The 18,053-nt window shown below is 45.1% G+C and overlaps 1 pseudogene; it reads left to right on the forward strand.

Moving 5' to 3' along the window:
* LOC148043110 (maestro heat-like repeat family member 5) overlaps positions 1 to 17,801 on the forward strand; it is a 30,301-nt pseudogene extending 12,500 nt beyond the window's left edge.
* Positions 17,802 to 18,053: the final 252 nt, after the last annotated feature.

An 18,053-nucleotide genomic window follows, 5' to 3' on the forward strand; every position in this document is an offset into this window, starting at 1 on the left:
AGAAGGAAAAATTTAATCCATAGGTGTAGGCAAAAGTGAAAAAAGAAGAAGAAAAAATTAATTCATTCAGTTTAAAAAATAGGGAGTCTTTGCCAAAAATTCCATCCATAAAAAAATAAAAGCAGGATAATACACTAAGTTTAATGTAGATTAATTTTGCTGCTTACAGTCTTCTATCTTCAATTTTAATTTAATTTGTTTGGGGGGTAGTCTCTTTTTCTAATAATAAAATTTCCTCACCAATTCGACACACTTTCTCTTTTCACTTTCTTTCTGTTCCGGAGCTGTTCCCAACTTCAACAGCTTCATTAGCTGTGTTTCTGTCGCCGGAAAGAAAGGCTATTCCTGGATCTTTCATGGACTTTGTGGTGTCCCTGAGATCAGCAGGAAGTGCTCTTCTCAATCACCATCTCTGCAGGACAGTTTAGGTCCGAATGGACTGTCCAACAGCAGAAATAATGACTGCGATCTCGGAGCACCAAGATCAAACATTGTGCCGTCGTGACGTCAGCCTCTTTTTTCTGCAACAGGTTCAGATTTATGATGATCGCAGCATTCTGGGGTGACATGATCCACCTTCTCTGACCTTCCAACCAGTTAATAGAGAAGCTGGATTCACTTAACAACCATATGACCAACTTAACAACCAAAGTGATTCACTTAACCACTGTGGCAAGAAAGGTCACTTAGCAATGGAAATTTTGAGCTCAATTGTGGTCATAAGATGAGGACTGCCTGTATTTGTATCTCCCAGAACTGTTAAGGAAGACATTCAACTTTTTAGTCATTCTGTTCTGAACTCAAAAAGGAAGGAAGTCCTTTTGTTCCTCAATTTCAGCAGAGAAAGCATTTCCTCCCCCTCTGGAAGAAAGACTGGCCCTGCAAGGTTGGCCACTCTGTTTACTGTAGACGTCTGGACTTCAACTCCCAGAATTCCATGGCTGGCTCAGGAAGGTTGGGAGCTGCAGTGCCCCAGTCGTAAAAGGGCCATCAGTTCCCCACCCCTGGATTTCTGCCTCTTTCAGGGGTCGTTCCTGCCTTGATGCCCCTCCTTCCTTCTGACATTTTCTCCTTTTTTTAGGATTTCTATCATCAGACAGCCACTGCCTGCAACAACATGCTGACCGGATTGCTGTCCGAAGCTCCCAATTTGGATGCCCTGCAGGAGATCCTGACGGTAAAGAGAGATCCTTTCTTGGGGTGGGTCGCCCGGTCAGCCAGATGTTCAGGCTGGATTTGGCCCTTCTGTCCCCCTGTGGAGTCTGTGGCTCTTCCAACTGGGAATGACCCATTCCTCCTTTCCTTCTTCTCCTTCGTTTCCCCTGGCAGCACACAAATCCCTGGATCGATTCTCCCAAGAGCCACGAGAGAGAGAGGGCCCTCAAGACCATCAAGCACCTTCTCAAGTTCGTTTCGGACAATGTTAATTTCAACGTAAGTCTCCCTTTGGGATGAGAAGCAAAATGTTTTCAAAGAAAGGAAAACCCCCAAGAAAGTCCAGGTACCTATTGGGAAAAGCACCTTTGGGATGTGACCAGAAGGATACAAGGAGTCCTGCTTGAGCAGAGGGTTGGAGGAGAAGGCCTCCATGGTCCCTTCCAGCAACTACGGTTCTGTTATGCTGTGATACTGAGATTCTGTAATTCTCAGGTTCTATGATTCAAAGATTCTGAGATTTTGAAATTCTCAGGTTCTGTGATTCAAAGATTCTGAGATTCTGTAATTCTAAGGTCTATGATTCAAAGATTCTGAGATTTTGAAATTCTCAGGTTCTGTGATTCAAAGGTTCTGAGATTCTGTAATTCTCAGTTTCTGTGATTCAAAGATTCTGAGATTCTGTAATTCTCAGGTTCTGTGATTCAAAGATTCAAAGATGCTGTAATTCTATAATTCTCAGGATCTGTGATTCAAAGATTCTGAGATTCTGTAATTCTAAGGTTCTATGATTCAAAGATTCTGAGATTCTGAAATTCTCAGGTTCTGTGATTCAAAGATTCAAAGATTCAAATATTTGATAATTCTATGATTCTATCATTCTGTGTATCTAAGTTTCTGTGGTTCCGTGGTTCTTATTCCCTGATTTCAGCCAGCTGAAAGCTTCATGAGCCCCCTCCCCTTCTCCTCTTTCCCCTCCTTTCCCCTTCCTTTCTTTAGACCACGGCTGACTTCTCTTTGTTGGGGCAGCTGGTGGCTTTGCTGGCCCTGCACATTGGCGACACCAGTCCAGAAGTTGGCCAGACATCCGCAGAGGCTGCCTACCACCTGCACCACCTCCTCATGAGCAAAATGGGTGAGAACTTTGGGCTCCAAGGGTTGACTTGCTGCAAGAAGAACAGGGATGCCCCCTGCCCAGGAGAGCATTGGGTGGCACAGTCTGTGGCTTAGCCAAGAAACTTTGGGTCCTTGGGCTTGGCAGAGATCGGCAATTGATATTGGCATTTTTCAGGGCCAGGGCTCCCTTTAAAAAGGCGATTCTCACGTTGTGAGTCAGCTAGGGAGGAGGAAGAGGAGGAGGAGAGAGAAGGAATGATGAAGAGAGGGGCAGGGAGCAAGGAGTGTGAGGGAGAAAGGAAGACAGGGAGGAGAAGGAGGAGGAAGAGGAGCAGCAAGTGGAGGAGGAGATGAGAAGGGAGGGAAGAGAGAGGAAGAGAAGGAGAGGAAGATGAGGAGGGGGAGGAGGAGGTAATGAGAAAGTAAGGAAGAGAGAGGGAAAAGAGTTAGAGGAGGAGGAAGAGGAGGAGAAGGACTGTGGGGCCCTTGGTGCTCTCTGAGCTTGGTGGTTTTCTTCTTGACATTTCATGACCCAACAAAGTAACGTCATCAGTACTTGAAGGGGGAATCATTTCCCTGTGCTCCCATAAGTATTGATGGTCATCCCTCCTGATGACGTTCCCTAGTTGGGCAATGAAACACCTGCAAGGAAACCCCCCAGGTAAGAGAGCACCAGGAACCCCTCTGGTCGACCCTAAGCTCCAGATCTTCTCTTCTCTTGCAATGACTAAACCGGCCGTCAGACGAAGGAAGTTTCCAGGTTCCGAAGGCCAAAATCTGACCTTGTGGTTTTTTCTCCTCCCTCCCAAGCGAAAGAAATGGACAAGAAACAGAAGGACAAAAAGGGGAACATTGTACATTGGCTGAGGGAGGATTTCTTTGTTTCGGGCTCTTGGATCTTCCACAACAACATCTCCAAAATGGCAAAGGTATGTTTTGGATCAGCCTTTGGCCTGGCTTCCTTTTGCTCCTCCTCCTGACCCGGAGAGCCTCAAAGGAGTCAATCTCACAGTGGGGACGGCATCCTCCCAAGGTTGGGCTTTGGGTTCCCCTCCCCCCAATGCCTAGGAGGAAGAAAGGGTAGCTGCCATGTTGGCTTCTTTGACCCCCCATCCGAATTCTACCTGATGGAGGACATGGAATAAGGCTGCATCTCTACATGGTGTGCTGTCCCCCAATCTGGGTCAAAGTCTCAAGAGAAGAGAGTCAAAGCTCTAAAGCATCGCTGCATGGTCTCCTTTCATTCTCTCCTATAGGCCTTTGGGGAGCATCTCAGCCCGTTGCAGCTAACAAAGCTGATCTTGGAAGCCCTGGAGAATTTGACACATGTGGACAAGAACATCCCTCATCTGCGGGGCTGCTCCTCAACTCCATCCTGGAGGAGTGTGGCATGGATATGGAGGAAGTAAGAACATTGCAGGGTTTGGAGCAAAAGGGATTTAGGAGATTTTGTAGAAAACAAAGATGAGAATGGCTGAGACCTTGTTGGCTCAGTGATGACACTTCTGCTGGTTTTAAGAAGGCTAAGGTTGGACGGGAGACCACTGAGAGATCTTAGGGCTGTTGAGAAAGTTGTCCAATCCTCCCAGAAGAAGGTAAGGGCAAAACAAAGGAGCCATATTACTTTCATGAAAATTGACATTTGGTGAGCCAGTATGGCAGTGGTGAAGGCTCCAGATGTTTTTATGGCTTTGTCAGCCGCCTGGAGTTCCCATGTGCGAATAGACGGCAATATAAATCTCCTAAAATAAACCAATAAATAAAATATCACAGGCAGCTGGACAAATCAGGAGTTTTTAAAAAAATGTAGGGCAAATGTTGACATTGTGAGGGTCATATCAAGTGAGGGTCTTGTGATGGGGACGTCACCTCAGATTAAGGGTCATGTCAGGTGGGGATCTTGTGATGGGTCTTGTGATGGGGAGGTCAGTAAAGGTCATGTCAGGTGGGGGTCCTTGGGTGTTTTGATGGGCCATGGGTGTGTCACAGATGAAGTTTTCTAGTGGGAGGTCACATCAGATGAGGGTTGAGATGGAAATGAACTTTGAAATACATTTTACGACTTTTCTTGTCACAATTGTTATGTGAATCACTGCAATTGTCAAGAGAGAAACATGGTCGTTAAGTGAATCTTGCTTCCCCATTGAATGTGCTTGTTAGAAGGTCACAAAATGTGATCTCTTGACTTTGGGACGGTCATAAATCTGAACCAGTTGTCCAGGAGTCTGAATTTTGGTCAGATGATAGTGAGGATGCTGGAAAGTCTGAAAACTGGGAATGTCGCTTTTTTCAATGCCGTTGTTCTATTGAATGACTGCTGGACAAACATTCATAAGTTGAGAACTTCCTGTGTATATAGAGATATTTTTCTGGCATGAGAGCCATTCATTTGGCCTTCGGTTTTCCAATTCTTCCTTCCATGGGGGGGGGGGGGTCATCTCTCTGGACTGGCCGTCTCTTCCGAAATAGGGAAAGGATCTGATTCCCCTCAATCTGTTTCTCCCCCTCCGCAGAAGCGCCAGGGAGCTTTGGGGGGCACTGGCTGCAGACCCTTATGCCAACGTCAAGATCATGAAGCCCCTCATGAAAAGGCTTCAGGACCAAGACCCCAGCACCGAAGCCCTCTCAAGGAGGAACAGCAAGTCCCTCATGCCCATTGTGGTAAGCCCTCCACCGGCTGCTCTGTTTCCCTTGGATCTAGAGGTGGGGCACGCCTAAGGGAAGGGGGGAGGGAGGCAGTGGGCAAACTGCTGGGGGCTAAAATTGGAGCATCATTTGGCGTAATCCCCCCCCCCCTTTAGGTGGAGGCAGATCTTTCTCTCACTGGGCACAATGAGAATGTGTCTGCCGAACAAAACTCCTCTTTGGCAACAGGAAGGGCATCTGGCCAGTAAACCCTCAGCTCCATTCAGTTGGCCAGACTCCACCCAGCAAGGGATTCTGGGGAAGAGGAAGAAGGTGATGAATCTAAGTAACCTGGGGAGGCCAAGGTGACTCTCCCTTCATCCCATTTCTAGGCCACCAACGCCCTCTGTTTCCTCCTGTCCCTCCCGAATGCTGCTGAGCTGCTTGACAACAAATTCTCCAACCTGCTCCTTGCCCTGGTCATGCAGCTGTACTTCCTCCTGGGAGCCAGCAAGAGTGGGGCCAGGAGGTCCAGCAGAGTCATGGACCTTTCAGAACAGATCAACCTCTTGAGGTAAGGAATCTCCTGGGACCAATCTGGATCCCACTGGATATCACTAGAGGGGGAAGAAATAAAGGGAGGCTGATTTGCTGTTGTGTTTTGTGGTTGCTGCACAAGCCGCCAAGTGAAACCTGGAGCTCTCCTGAAGGGCAGCGGGAGGCCGGTTGGCATCAGGGGAAGCATGGCCTTTGCAGGGGGCATCGGCCAAAGCATTGGCACCAACTCTTCTCCCTTCCTTTGATTTAGCATGGCAGTGCAGGCGATCAAAAACCTCATCCTGTCTGCCGGATATGAAGAGGAATACAAAGATTTGGGGATGCTGGGATGCTGGGAGATGTTCTTGAGCCCAGATAGTCTGTTTGAGGCCATTTTCCACCTGGTCTGGTAAGAACTTCAGAGTCCAAAGAACTTGGCTATGAGTGGCAGTGGGGGAGAGAGGGAGGAGAAGGCAGAGAGAGAGGAGGAGGAGGAAGGGGCAGAGCGAGAGAAAGTGAGGGAGCGGGGGAAGAGGGAGGGAAGAGGGGAGGAAGAGAGAGAGAGAGGAAGAGGGAGGGTGAAAGAGAGAAAGGGAGGGCAGAGGGAGAGGAAAAGAAGAGCGAGAGAAAGTGAGGGAGAGGAGGAAGAGGGAGGGTAAGGGGAGGGAGAGGGAAAGAGAGGAATAGGGAAGGTGAGAGATGGAGGGGAGGGCTGAGGGAGAAGGGGAAGAAGAGGCAGAGAGAGAGAAAGGGAGGGAGAGGGGGAAAAGGGAGGGAAGGGGGGAGGGAGAGAGAAAGAGAGGAAGAGGGAGGGTTAGATAGAGGAAAAGGAGAGACGAAGGGAGAAAGAGAGTGAAAGAGAGAGGAAGGGAGGGCAGAAGGAGAGGAAGAAGAAGAGGCACAGAGAGGAAGAGAAAGAAAGGGAGAGTGAGAGGGAGGAAAGAGAGAGAGAGCGAAGGGAAAGAGAGAGAGGAAGGTGGAGGTGGAGAGAGATGGAGACAGAAAAGGAGAGAGAGAATGAGAGGGAGACAAAGAAAGGAGAGGGAGAGAGGTAGGAGGAGGGAGAGAAAGACAGAGAAAGAGAGGGAGGGTGAGAAATTCTCTAAATGGACTAATTCATTGAGTAATTCATTTATCCATAATTCAGATAATCATTTCTCTAGCTTGGTGATTTTCTCCTCACGCACCAACAGATCTTGCCTGATTTCTCCCTATTTGATCTTTAGGAAACTCTTTACCTACTCTAAAGTGGAGCTGAAGGTGATGTTCAGACAGGCCAACACCTACCTGCACCGTCCCGACTTAAGGGAGAAGACAATTGGCATGGTGTTCTTCTCGGAGGTGAGGAGACATTGTGATGCACCACAACATTGTGGAGCTCCAGGAAAGTTGAGCAGGGTTCACGAGGATTTCATGGTTAGGAATTCGAAGTTGTGGGGGCTCCATCACTGGAGGCCTTGAAGAATAGACTGGACAGTCGTTTGTCTGACATAGTAGATGGTCTCCTGTTTGGTCAAGGGGTTGGACTAGAAGACCTCCAATGTCTCCTCTTATTCTGTTAATCGGTTAATGTTAAAATATTAAAAGGAAGGAAGACTCAATGCCCCAGATTCCTTTTCCTCTTTGCATTATAAGCAGTTTTGTATTCTTACAACTATCATTTGCACTACCTTTTGGCATACTGTAGTCCTCGACATATGACTTGGCTTATCAGACAGTCACAAAACGGATCATGTAGCTTTTAAACACTGCAACCGTCATAAATACAGACCGTCAAGTACCCAATTTTTGATCAGGTGACTGTGATCATTGGTCATGAGTCTGAAAAATGGAGTTGTCCCTTTTGTCAGTGCCATGGTGACTTTCAGTATATGAGGACTGTCTTTTCTTTTCCTGTCCCCATAATGGCTGAATGTCGCATCTCTTCAGAGAGGCTCTGAGGAAAGTTCCCTTCCTTTTCTTTGCTAATGTTCTATCTCTCCACTCTTCTTCCCCAGCTTCTCTATCACCCGGAGGTCGGACACTTCTTCGTCATGAAGGATATCCTCAATGTCCTCCAAGAATGGATGGCTCAGCCATATCCCCTCATCCACATATTTGCTATTCGTGGTCTGGGGTATCTTCTCCAGCACCCCTTCTAGGTAAGAGATGGGGGGGCAGGAAGTGAGGGACTTTCAAGGGAGCAGCAGGTGTGACCTCACTCTCTGGGAAGTCTACAAGGCTAGGAAGGATAGAAGGAGAAGACAACCACCAGAAAGAGGATGCCCTCAGCTACGGTGGCCTCTCTTCTACAAAGATGGGGGCATCCCTGGAAGATCTGAAGGATCAATTTGGAGACAGATCCTCTTGGAGGACATCTAATGCAGAACAAGAAGCAACCGATGGAAACTAATCAAGGAGAGAACCTGAACCTGAAATTTCCTGACTCTGAGAACAATTAATCAGTGGAATGACTTGCCTCTAGAGGTTGTGGGTGCTCCAACACTGGAGGCTATTAAAAAGAAGTTGGAGAGCCATTACTACTGGTTTTCCTAATAGTAGAGACCTTGCGGTCTTCTAGTCCAGCCTCCTGCTCAACCAGGAGAACCTAAGCTAATTCAGATAAGTGACTGTCTACTCTCTTCTTAAAAACCTCCAGTGATGGAGAGCCAAGGTGGCGCAGTGGTTAAATGCAGCACTGCAGGCTACTGCTAGATCAGCAGTTCAGCGGTTCAAATCTCACCGGCTCAGGGTTGACTCAGCCTTCCATCCTTCCGAGGTGGGTAAAATGAGGACCCAGATTGTTGGGGGCAATATGCTGACTCTCTGTAAAACCGCTTAGAGAGGGCTGAAAGCGGTATATAAGTCCACTGCTATTGCTATTGCTATTGCTATTGCTTTGCATCAAGCCCCTGGGATGAGGAAGCCCCTGAGCTGACCTAACAATCATCCAGCTTCTTCACTTCCAGCTATTTCCCCAAGATCTTCCCTTGCAGGATTGGAGATCATGGGGAACGTCCACCTGGGATGCTGGGTGTCATGGTTTTCTCCATTTATACATCACATCCAGTTTTCTCATAATTGCAACCCAAGAGCATACAAAGAACCCTTACAGGAACTGGGAATGTCTAGTTTAATGAAAAGAAGGACCAGGAGATTTGAGGGGCTCCTACCAAGACCAGGTGGTCAAACTGTTCTCCAAAACGCCAAAAGAAAGAAAGAGGAGAGAGAATAGATGGAAACTAACCAAGGAGAGAAGCAGCCTGGAATTAAGGAGACATTTTCCTAATGGTGAGAGCTATCAACGGAAGGACATCTCCAGAATTTGTGGATTTTCCAAAAGAGACTGGAAAACCATTCATGGTATGGAATCTCCTGCTCGAGCAGGGGTTGGACTAGAAGACCTCCAAGGTCCCTTCTGACTCTACGATGCCATGTTGTGTGTTCTAAGTGCACATGTTTATGTGCTTGAAATGGGGCATATTATGGTAGGTTTAACTGTGAAAGCTGAAGTGTGGAGCTGAGGCAAAACATAGGATGAAGAATTGGGGAACTAGGTAGTTTTAGTCTAACAGCAAAAAGTGGGGCTGGGATGAGATGAGACTTTTAATATTTGAAGGGCTTCTACAAAGAAAGGGGGGGGGAACCGATTCTCTGAAGCCCCTGAAAGCAGAACAAGAAGCAATGGATGGAAACCAATGAAGGAGAGAAGCAACCTAGAACTAAGGAGAAATTCCCTGACAATGAGGACAATGAACCAGTGGAACGACTTGCCTCCAGAAGTTGTGGGTGCTCTAACACTGGAGGTTTTCAAGAAGAGACTGAACAACCATTGATTTGAAATGGTATAAGGTCTCTGCTTGAGCAGGGGATTGGACTAGATGACCTCCAAGTTCCTTTTCAACCCTGTTATTCTAGGTTCTGTGGGCTTCTCTGTGTTTGTCATTTGTAGACTCAGAGAACTCCAGTGACCATGTTTAATCATTCCCTTTTTCCCTCCTTCCTCCAGAATAAGATGTTAGAGCTGGTGCTAGTCCCTGTGGTCAACTGTGCTTGTCACCCAGACAAATTTATGGCGAAGGAATCACTCCGGACCCTTCAGTTCCTTTTCCGGCATCTGAATGCTCAAAGCTATGGATGGAAAGCTGTCAATCTTATTCAGGTCCTTGGGAAGTATTTTGCTGATGTACGTCAACCAAACCACAGCAAACTAATCCACCACCCTTCCTCTGTCTTTCTCTTTATCAAAAAGGCTTAGAAACAGTTCAGCCACAACTGTGTTGTTCTCATCTAAAAGAGTGTGTGAGCTTGCAGATGATCATTGAGCTCATCCAGAGAGCTGGAGAAGTGCCAGGTGAGGTGGAAGAGAATGAAGGTTGCCACTCTCTTCAGCTTCACCAAACCACCATCAATCACTCTCCATATTTATTAAAAATCCAGATTGGTGTTGCTTGATCTCAGACACTTTAAGGTGTTTGGATTTCAACTCTGCTGGCCTGAGAACTCCAGAGGTTGAAGTCCCCACATCTGAAAGCTGCTCAGATTGGGAAACTCTGGTCTCCATCAGTATTTCTCCCCCTTGGCAACTTGAAGAGGTGAGGACTTCAACTCCCAGAACTCTCCAGCCAGCATACTGGAGTTGGAGTCCTCACATCTGAAGGCTGCAAAGATGGGAAAACAACTCCCTCAATCACACCATAGAGGTTGGTCTGCAAGCCTTTTACAACCATGGCCAACCATTCCCATGGCCTTGTCTAGAGAAACAGTTGCCAGCCTCCCCTTCCTTTGTCTCGTGAGTGGGAACCTGAGGCAGATCAGATGAAGAGGATGGGAGTTATGAAGGCTTTTATTGTAGGATTAGTGGATCCCTCCCTGCCTTTGTCTTTAAGGAAACAAAGGAGAATCAAATGTGAGACGTTTTCTCACCTGAAATTTCTGCTCTCAGATTTTGCTCAGCTGACTGTTTTGTGTGTTGCAGTTTGTACTTCTAGGTTCTCACTACACCTCCCACTTTCTAAATGCTTTTGGAGGGACTGACACATTTCTCTTCCTTGTAGGAGGACATCGAGTTGCGCAACACCTCCATCACACTTTTTGGCCTGGTCTTAAAAGGGGTCAAGGAGGCAGAGGGGAATCTGACCAAATCCATCCTGTACAGCCTGATTCCTCTTGTCATCCAGTTGGCTAATAATCGGACCCAAGAGGTGAGTTGAAGGGCAGGATCAACTAAGCTCCTGCTCTCTTCATGCTCCCTTCTCTATGAGACCATGCTGTACCCCCATCTTCACTCAGAGCAACGTGGTTGCATCATATGGACCCTCTGGAAAAGGCAAAGAGATTCTGAATAATCCTCAAGTTGTGAGGTCCTTGCAGGCATTTCCTGACCCAACTAGGTGACAGCATCAGTAGGTTGGAGGGGAGGGTTTGATCTCTGCTTAATGCCCGATCATTTTGATGTAGGTGTAGGTTTTCTGTTGGGTTGTTCTTGGATTAGGGGGTTGTTTTCTTCTTGATGGTTTGCCTGGTACCAATAGAATAGAATCAGGGTTGAATTGTGGGAAATTCTGGCCTCCATGGCCCCCCTTCCCTACCATAGCTTCCTCCCAGGGTGGCTCATCCCCTTTCCCACCCCTGAGCAAGGAGAAGGCTGGTTTTCTCTGCAGAAGATTGACAACCTCAGAACCAGATCCTCTGACGCCTCCTTTCCTCCCTCCGCCCAGATCTCCAGGAACACCCTGACCTCCTGCGTCTCCTTTATGAAGTGGGAGGAGGTTCCAGAGACTTTGTTTGACTACGAGATTTACACCAGTCTCCAGAGCATGTATTCCAGCATCTGCTCAGATGTGGTAAGTAGGAGCCTAGCTGGTTCCTTTTCTTCCGGATTAGAATATAATATATTTTCTTTTTCTTCGGCCTTTCTTCTTTTGATAAATCTTTCAAGATGGTGGATGTCCCTAATGCTTCTCCACCCCCTCCCCCTCCTCCAATTTCCTTCCCAACAACCCTGGGAGGTGGGCTGCCCTGAGGGAGAGGGACTGGACCAAAGTCATGCCTAAGGCATGACTAGAACTCTCCAAGTCACCCAGGAGCTTTCATGCGAAAGGTGGGACTGGAACTCACAGGCTCCTGGTTTGTTTGTCTGATGCCTTAACCACTAGACTAAACTGACTAGAGGCAGGGCCAGATTTTCCTATAGGCTAACTAAGCTTCAGCCTAGGGTCTCAAGATCAAGAGGGGCCTACATTCAAATTGTTAGCAAAATTAAAAGGATTATACATACTCAGATTAAAGCAAAGGAAGGATAACAGCATTTGGCACAAGAAATTACACTTGTATTAAAAACACCATTTAACTACTATCATTACTGCATTTTTCTATCCAGTTAGTATGACTCTCATGTCAGGCAGACCTTTCCTACTCGCGATGAAACTTCCTAGACCATCTCAAACGCTCGGAACAAACAAAAACAGCATTCCGCTAAACCAGTTCTACATTTCTATCTCTACGACATAGTCATCGTCTTTTTTTTATGAGAGCGACTAACTAAACCATACTTGATACACACAAATGCAATGAAAGAGGCAGGCTTTATCCAAGAACGACAACTTTGTCTGCTAATGGTTAATTCTGCGATAGCCAATATGTAAATCTTCGGGGGTTGAGCGAGGGGGACGTTTCAGAAAACCAATGAGAAGCCTTGGAGTTGAGGAATGGCATGGTCCGGGACCAATGAGAAACCAGAGTTTGAATAGGGTGAATGGATGAGTCAGGTTAGCCGTCGTCATTGTGTGAGGTGAAGAAAGGCTGTTGGGAGTGATACCTCGGGAAGAGGTCGCAAGGGGCTGACAAAGTAAAGCCTTCCCCCCGCCATGTCGTTGCACGGGACGCGCAAGGAGATCTACAAGTATGAGGCGCCATGGACCGTCTATGCCATGAATTGGAGCGTCAGGCCCGACAAGCGCTTTCGACTTGCCCTCGGCAGCTTCGTAGAAAAATGGGAGGTGAAAGGGCCTCATAAGTGGAATAGCCTAGGGCCTCTTTTCATCTAAATCCGGCTCTGACTAGAGGGATTCTTCTTGGGTTGTTGCTCCCATGGGAACACCAGAGGTTCCATGCTACCATGAGGACTAGAAACCTTGCTGATGTGTGGGTTTGAGAATTAGAAATGGCTGTTTGTAGAAAAGGGAAATTATGATGTAGAGCGGGGCAAAATATAAATGTACTTATAAGATCAGAAGCCATTTCCTTATCTTCTTTCTTTCCCTTTTCTTTTTCTATTCTTTTTTCACTATCCACTATTTTTCTTTATTTTCCCCTATGGTTTTAACTTGGATAAAACTGTCTTTAATAACATAAATGTGTGTGTGTGTATAATACAATATAATACTACACTATATAATGTAATAATATTATATTGTATTGCATTGTATAATGATCCAGTCCAGTCCAGTCATATCCAGTATAGCATAATAATATTGTTTAATATAATAAAATATAGTATAATAATATAGTTTAGTAGAGTAGAGTAGGATACAATACAATATCTAAGACATTGTTACTGAGGACATGAGGACTAGAAACCTTAGAAAGAAAAAAAGAGGAAGCTGCATAGTTCATTGCCTTGTTTGTGGCCTTGTGTTCCCCAGATCAATCGATGCAAGGAAAACCTGCCGGAAATGTTGGAGCAGATGCTGGAATTCCTGAAGAGCCGGAATTCTTCATTCCGAGAGGCAGCTGCTGTCTTAATTGGTAACCCCAAATGCAAACTCTGGAAGGAGGGGATGAAAAACCAGGGCAGGAGGGTGGCCTAAGGCCAGGCATGCTGACCATTATTACACACACACACACAATCACACACACGGCCCCCTTTCTTAAGGGCATAACTGCGGTTGTTAAGTGAGTCACGTAGTTGTTAAGTGAATCTGGCTTCCTTCCGGAGTTTGCTCTCCCAATGGTTGCAAAAAGTGATCAGGTGGCCCCCCCAAGACTCTGCAACCATCATAAATACGAGTACGTTTGTCAAGCGTCCAAATTTTTTTTAACTATATCTTTTTTTATTTTCAAAACAAACATACAAATCCTCCTTCTTTACATACTGTAGAAAGTTTATCAGTTGATTACAAAAGGCTTTTGTGCATCTCTTCCACCGTCATCAAGTATAATTCATATTAACTCTAGTATCTTAACTCAGATGTTTATACATATTACCATAATGGTAATGATACCATTATCATACCTCTACTTTTATTTGACTATTATTGTTTAAACGTCTTTCAACATAAGATATACCAAAATGTAATAGATAACCACATACTGGCATTTCATTTACTTACTTATAAAATCCTCCATTAACACTAAATCCTCATATCCTATTCTAGCTAAACATCCATAATATTTAATAACAAAATTTTCTAACCCTCCTTTCCAAATCCCTGTTTACAATTTACATCCAGTTTCCTTATATTAGACTCATACATACAATACATACATACACACATACATACATACATACATACATACATACATACATACATATGTATAAATTATTAGCATTATCCTTTCTTTATTTGACTATATCCTATATCATAACATTTCCCCCTAATAATCAAAACAACTGTGTCTAATTTAGATCTTTTTTATTGTTATTATTATTAATCTTTATATATAGTCCAAACAGATTCCTAGCATCCCCTTCACAGGTATCATTCAATATTCATATCCAATTATTGCTTATCATAACACTACACATTGTATACATTACTATCATTATCATTTTTTTATTTAACTGTACCTATTGTCACTAAATTTAACTAGGTTTAGCTAGTTTTAAATTACACTCTTCCATCTATCAATCTGTATCTTTCCAGTAACAAAACAATCTAATATCTTCTGCCATTTGTGGAACCAGTCCTCCAAACATCCTCTTAATCAAATCTGTATGGACTCCTCTTAGCAACTCCTTGCTTGTAAGATCTCTCATGTACTCTTGATGCCCTCTTTCTGTTTCCTTGTTCAGCTTGTCTTTGATTGTCAGTAGTGTTATCAAATATTTTTCAGATAGGATTTCATAGTCCATAAATTCTTTTATTATTATTTCTTCTTCTTCTTCTTCTTCTTCTTCTTCTTCTTCTTCTTCTTCTTCTTCTTCTTCTTCTTCTTCTTCTTCTTCTATATCTTGCCCTTTGAAATAAAGTTCCTCTCTATTTAATTCCTCTTTCAATATTCCATTCTTTCTTTTTTCAGAAATAAACCAATTGCCATAAATATCAACAAGTTTAATCTCTTTATATTCATCTTCCATTTTGGTTTTTTGAGTTTCAATTGCCTCATTTTGCATTTGAAAACCATCCTCAGTTTTTTCATCATATTTTATTGTTAAATGCTCCAAGTATTCCAATTTTCTCTCAATTTTTTTCTCTGTATTTAATAATTTCTGCAGTTCTGAAAATATTCCTTGCAAGTTCAGAGCCCCTACGTTCTCTGCCATATTCATACACAGTTGCTTTCACTTAGAAGGTCAACAAGATTAAAACATACATTCACAAAGACTGCTGTTTTTCGCAAAGAATGCTGCTCTCAGCTCTCTGTGAACAAAAACAAACTTCAAAGGGACAACTGTGGGCTCTTATCAGATCGTAACTAAACAACCAAGCAGTAAACCTTGCAATGCCCAAGTCAAAGCAATCCGTGAGAGAGAAAAAAGAATGTTCCGTCTTTGAATATGCAAATACTCCGATCAGCCTCCGAGGTGGGGCTTTTTTGTATCTCTTCTGTATATAAAATTAAACAAAGAATCCAATCTTTGAATGACTTTAAAAAGAAATACCCACAATGATAAAAGAGGAAAAAATTAATCTGTAACTTACAGAAAGTTGAATGAATGTTTGAATGTTTATTTTATTTATATGCTGCCCTTTTCCCCCGAAGGGGAGTCAGGGCGGCTCACAACTCAAACCAGGGAAGGGGGATACAAACAAAAATTAAAATGACACAAAACAATGCATAATTTAAAACACACAACAGTCATACCATTCGAGATGGGGGCAACAGTTCTTTAGCCCCAGGCCTGTCGGAACAGCCAGGTTTTAAGGGCTTTGCGGAAGGCCTGGAGGGTGGTGAGGGTTTGAATCTCCACAGGGAGTTCGTTCCAGAGGGTCGGAGCAGCCACAGAGAAGGCTCTCCTCCGGGTAGTCAACAGTCGACAATGGCTAGCAGATGGTATTCGGAGGAGGCCTAATCTGTGGGATCTCTCAAGTACCCAGGTCCAATACCATGAAGGGCTTTATAAGTGACGACTAGCGCCTTGAAGCATATCCGGAGACCAATAGGCAGCCAGTGCAGCTCGTGGAGGATAGGTGTTACATGGGTGAACCGAGGTGCACCCATGATCGCTCGTGCGGCTGCATTCTGGACAAGCTGGAGTCGCCAAATGCTCTTCAAGGGCTGCCCCATATAGAGCACGTTGCAGTAGTCCAGTCTAGAGGTCACAAGGGTGCGAGTGACTGTTGTGAGGGCCTCCTGGTTCAGGTAGGGACGCAACTGGTGCACCAGGCGAACCTGGGCAAATGACCCCTGGTCACAGCCGACAAGTGGTGTTCAAAAGTCAGCTGTGGGTCCAGGAGGACTCCCAAATTGCGAACCCTGTCTGAGGGGTGTACTGTTTGACCCCCCAGCCTGAGAGATGGAACACTTGGCCAATTAGTAGGAGGGAAACACACCAGCCACTCGGTCTTATCTGGATTGAGTACAAGCTTGTTAACCCCCATCCAGTCCCTAACAGCCTCGAGGCCCTGGCACATCACGTCAACCGCTTCACTGAGTTGGCACGGGGCGGACAGATACAGCTGCATATCGTCCGCATACTGATGGTATTTTATCCCGTGCCGTTGAATGATCTCACCCAGCGGCTTCATGTAGATATTAAACAGGAGGGGGGACAGGACCGAACCCTGCGGCACCCCATAATTCAGGGGCCTAGGGGTCGATCTCTGCCCTCCGACCAACACCGACTGCGACCTGTCCGAGAGGTAAGAGGAGAACCACCATAGGACAGTGCCTCCCACCCCCACCTCCCGCAGTCATCTCAGAAGGATACCATGGTCGATGGTATCGAAAGCCGCTAGAGGTCAAAGAGCACTAGGACGGAGGCATAACCTCCATCCCTGGCTCTCCAGAGATCATCGATCAATGCGACCAAAGCGGTTTCCGTGCTGTAGCCCGGCCTAAATCCTGACTGGAAGAGATCTAGATAATCGGTTTCCTCCAAGGACCGCCGGAGCTGAAAGGCTACCACCTTCTCAACAACAAGTCACAAAGAAAGGTTAGAAGAAGAAAACTTAATCCATCCATTTGAAAAAGGTTTGCTTAGATTCAATCCATGTAAATAACATTTAAAAAGTAAGATAACTACTGTCCAAAACCATTCCAAAATTCAAATTTGCCACTAAGTTCTTGTATTAATTGATTTAAATTGGTTTTTAAGTTTTATGGGCAGTCCCTTTTTTATTGAACAATAAAAATTCCTCACCAGCTGTAAACACTTTCTTTTTCCACATCATTTTGGAGCCACCCCGACTTTGTCAGCCTTTTGACTGGATTTTTTTATCACCAGCTTGAAGATCTTATCTTGCTTCCTTTGGAGATTTTGCGATATCCCTGAGATCAACAAGACATAATCTTCCTATTCACCATCTCTTCGGGATACTTTAGGTCCATTGGGATCCCCCAGTGATAAAAGTGTCAACTGCAATCTCAGAGCATTGAGATCGCACGTTGTCTCGTCTTTGGCCCCTCCTCTCCCCAAGTGTCCGAATTTTGATCCTGTGGTTTGTTTGATGGAATGAAATATTGGATGACTGTCAGCCTTCGTCCTTCTTTCCATCCGACCTCTAGACAGACCCAATTCCTGGGACCATCCCGTAAAGTCCCAAAGCGACTCTTCCAAATATAAACAAAAGAATTCTGCATTTTTTTTCTTGAATCAGTTGATTTAGCCGTTTCTGCCAACTCCACCAACCTTTTCTTTGCATGAGTCTAGGCTGCTGTGCAGAATACATGAAATGGGATGTGGTGACTTCCAAACAAATTGAAGAAGTTTTCCTGGGTGAGTTCCAAAGTTCCCTCGCTTAAAGCAGAGACTTTCTCTCCAGAAGCTCTGTCGCTGATCAGAGTTAGTTCTCAAGGTGGATCCCGGGAATCATTTCTTTTCTGGATTCCTTCCAGGTCTCCGGGATCTGCAAGAGGACCGCGAAGCCTCCGTGGCTCAGGCTGCAGCTGAGTCCATGGAAGTAATCTTCCGGCAGTGCGGCCATCGAATCAACCCTGATCTCATTAGTAGCCAGCTCCTCTCCAAAGTCATCCGGAACATCTCCGCGACCAAACTATCATAGTTAAATAGTTTAATCCTTTACTTTATTGTCTTGGCACCCCATACAACAAAGTTGTGCCTTCTTCAGCATATATTATATATTAAAAATAAAACTATACAATTGTATAGAACTGTACATTCTATACAATGAAATTGAAAACTCCTGATATTGCACTTCTGTTGCCCTCTACAGTAGAATTCAAGATAGATACTGCTCTGGGATGGAAGCTCTTTTTCAGTCTACTTGTCCTTATTTTTATTGTCCTGTACCGTC

The sequence above is a fragment of the Thamnophis sirtalis genome, unplaced genomic scaffold, assembly GCF_051295495.1.
Source record: "Thamnophis sirtalis isolate CommonGarterSnake01/CBP01778 unplaced genomic scaffold, rThaSir2_p1.2 scaffold_13, whole genome shotgun sequence".
Taxonomy (NCBI): Eukaryota; Metazoa; Chordata; class Lepidosauria; order Squamata; family Natricidae; genus Thamnophis; species Thamnophis sirtalis.